We start from the raw sequence: 3,993 nt of genomic DNA on the forward strand, positions 1-3,993 counted from the left end.
ATTCAGTGATTTTGCTCTGAATATGATGAGTTAAACACTGACTGGAATCTTCTGGCCTGTTAATTAGCTGTTTCAGTGCTGGGTTCTATTTCGCTAAGAGTTCAAAGATTAAGAGAAAATTTCTGTTGTTAACATTGCCTAAAACCTCCCTGTGCCCCCTGGCAGGGAGGCTACATATTGTCATACAAGAACACAGCCCCTACTCGCTCTCCAGACTAGCTCTGTGCAGTGCGGAGTTGGGAACTCCATTCCCTGCTCACTCTCCAGAGTTCCCAGCTTCGTGTAGTTCCCTGGGGGGTGGGCAGGGGCTGGGAACCCAAGGAGGGCAGCTGCCAGTGAGCCCCGTGCCCCCCACCCCGGGAACTGACCCGGCAGCTGCCTCACACCCATGGGAACTCCTGGCGAACCCCTGCCAAGCAGGGAAGCCCTGCCTAGCAGCTGTGTGTCCTAATGTGCACCGGGCCAGGAGACCTCTGCTACCTGCAGCAGCTGTTTCCTGGCCCTGTGCACATCAAGTCCCATCCCAATGTGCATGGGGCAAGAAGACAGCTGCCACTGCAGCTGGCAGAGCTCTCCTGGCCCCGTGTGCATTGGGATTGGCCTCGGCTCTCCTGGGCTGCTGCAAGGGGGCAGAGCAGGGTGGGAGCAGCATGTAGATGTGCTCCCAGGGAAGGCTTACTGTGCAGTATTTTCCATTTTTCATTTTACAAAGTGCATTAATAGCACATGTAGACACGTCCACAATGTCACAGTGTTTCACCTGCTGGGTCCCCAGGCTCCCTGAACTCCAGCATTTGCCTACACTGGGGGTGGGGGAAGGGAAGGCTGGGGCACAACAGCTCCAGCAGCCTTGTGACACAGGCTCCCCAGAGGAAGCCCAGCCCTAAGGACCTGGCATCTGGGAACAATCCTGTTGGGAACTGGGTCCTCCTCACTGAGTGAGCCTGGCTAATGGAGGGGTGTGAGGATTGGGGATGAACTGACTATGTGCTACCCCTTGTTGATTTGGGGCCAAGCTCCACATTCTAGGTCGGGCTTCCCTGATCCTTGACTCCTGCCAGAGGTGTAGCCAGTTAGTTCTGTGCCCTGGGCATAAGGGTGAGGGTGGGGAGGGGGTTGTGCTAAGCCAAGGAGAACTAGGGTGAGGGGGTAGAAAGAATCTTCCCTGGGCCCTGGCAAGGACTCATTTGAGGGCTGCTGGCTACCGTCCCGGTGATGGGAGGAAGGCTTGCTCTCCTCACTCCAGGTTCCCCTGCTGTACCGTCAACAGCTACTGCATTAACCTTCTCACCACCATTACCAGCCCATTTGCAGAATGGCTGTAAAAATAATTTGGCAACAACAGTAAGAGTGTTATAGGGTTTGTCATAGGCTATATTTTTGCTAAATTACATATGTATTATGGAGTAAAATATTCTGTGTCCCTAAAAGGAGATTATGATGACACTGAACAAGGAATGCCAGAAGTGTTTCAAGCACTGGATGTGAGTGAAATTGAATATACAGTCACACTGGCTGCACTTATAATTGCTTTGCCCATGGTGTAATTTAATTTAATTTAATTTGAATTTATTTAATAAGCCACTTCAACTTGCTTGACTCGAATTTGTTGGATATATTTTAATTGTATAATGTGAACATACAGTACCGTAGCAAGGAAGTTTGGCGCCTGAGGCAAGCCCGCAGCATCAGCCCACCCTTGCTCTGCGCACAGATCCAGGGGGCATATGATCCCCTCTGCTTGCCCGGGAGTGCATATAGTAGTGGGAGCTGCCCCCCCCCAGATCCCTGCACCTCCGCTCAAATGAGCTGCTCGTGGCTCTGTCCCATGCCCTGTCCTGGCTGGGAAGTGCCTGTTGGCGCCTCTTACTGCAGTGCCCTGGGTGGTTGCTCCGCTTGTCCCCACTTGCTGTGGCACTGTAAGCATACATTAGACCCTTTAACATTTTATTGGAGGACTCCTGAAAACCTGCTTTAGTAATGAACATTTTATCAAAAAATGATACAATTTTTCTAGTTAGGGAATGTGATTTATGCTTGTAGAGTCTAGCACACTGAGCACTACTGCCATCAATAAACAATGATGAAATGCATGGAAGTCAAATAATTCAATACAAGTATCCAGCAAATCTCCACCTAGCAGAATTTGCAAGAAAAACATGATTTCTTTCAAATTAACAATCTCGGTCACTATTACTATCTACTTTGCAGATAGCCCTCCATTCCATTAAGTGACCACTTTAATTTACATGGAATTAAACACAAAACCTTTTGTGATATTGTTTTCTGTTTAGATTAGTCCAGGTCTGATTCTTTCCCAGACCTGAAGAAGCGTGCTTTGTGCTCAAGTTTTCCAAACTTCTCTCCCAACCATACAGGTGTTGTAATAAAAGATATCCTAGAAAAAAAGACCTTGCCTTTCACAGAATCATAGGAAACTAGGGTTGGAAGGGACCTCAGGAGGTCTTCTAGTCCAAACCCCTGCTCAAGGCAGGGCCATCCCCAAGTAGATCACCCCAGCCGGGTCTTAAAAACCTCCAAGGATGGAGATTCCACAACCTCTCTGAGTGACCTGTTCCAATACTTTACCACCCTCCTCATGAGAAAGTTTTTCCTAGCATCTAATCTAAACTTCCCTTGCTGCAGCTTGAGACCATTGCTTCTTTCATACATTCTTCATACATTTCATACAGATCATCCCAGCTACAACAACGTTCCAATCTCATTATTTAAGAAGCCATTTTGCAGCAACAATAGCCTACTATACTTAAGGGTGATCACTCAAGTTTTGGTAGTACTGGACCAATACAATAAAAAGCAACTGAAGATTCGCCCAGTGCACAGAACACTTGGCCTGTGTAAAGAGATGGGAGCCAGCTTTATCCCAAATTCTCCATAAAGGGCATGTCTGGACCAGTTGGCTGTAACAAAAGAAAAAGTTTAACTTTTATGGTTTTTTTATTTAAGAGGAACTAAGAGAACTTTACCTAGAATACCCTACAGGTTGATGGTTAGGATATTCCCCTTGGAGATATGGAATCAAATCTCCTTGGCTAGAAATCATCCTTGGTAGATGTTTTGACCTATGAAATAAAAGAGAGGGCAGCACTTTCTTCTCCCAAAATGTTTTCCATCGGATGACTTGCCCTCCTCAGATTTTTAAATCAGGGCTGTCCAACTTCTAAGCAGCTGAGGGCTATATACCCAGCACACCCAGCACCAGGCTGCACCAGCAAGGGCCACAAATTAACTGTGGAATCTGCATTAGAGGTGCCGCAGGCTCCCCAGGCTGCATGCCATGCACATGCATGGGCTGGTGCTCCCTGCTTCCCTCCACTGAGCCACGAGCAGGCAGGAGCTCCCATTCCCTGATGCATCACGTGGGTGATTTCTCCCCCAATCCACTACAACATATGAACACAGGTATGTCCCCCTTTCCCACCTGCTGCTACACCATGGGCAAACAGGTAGGCTCCCCTACCCTTCTACACTGCATGCATGGGCACCCCCACCTGTTGCCCCTGCTGCCTCCAGCAAGGGGCAGAGGTGGCTGGGTGGGAGTCCAGGGACCACATATTAACCCCTCATGGGCCGAATATAACCCCCAGGGCACTAGTTGGGACACCTCTGTTTTAAATAAAGGCCTTACGTTGCTAACTCCAGGACAGCAGAGCTGTGACTCCCAAGTAGAGGAGATGCCTCAGGCTGTAAACAGCTGTCTCATTTGACATGATCCTGACTGTCCCAGAGTTTGAGGTGGATCAAAACAGGCACAGCACAGTTATTTACATATGTCGCGTGTTGCAGAGCACCTCAGTGCCTGCTCCTAGGGAGTAGAAACTGCCAGGGAGAAAGAGCCCTGGCAGGACATAACGAGCCCAGATGAGGGTTGCCAGGGTAACGGGCACAGCTGCGGGTTGCTGGGGCAACTAAGGAGAGCCAGCTGCCTGTAGGAGGCAGGGCCTGGCCCTTATAAAGCCCAGGGCTGAGACC

This window comes from Alligator sinensis, unplaced genomic scaffold, assembly GCF_000455745.1.
Source record: "Alligator sinensis unplaced genomic scaffold, ASM45574v1 scaffold999_1, whole genome shotgun sequence".
Classification (NCBI taxonomy): domain Eukaryota; kingdom Metazoa; phylum Chordata; order Crocodylia; family Alligatoridae; genus Alligator; species Alligator sinensis.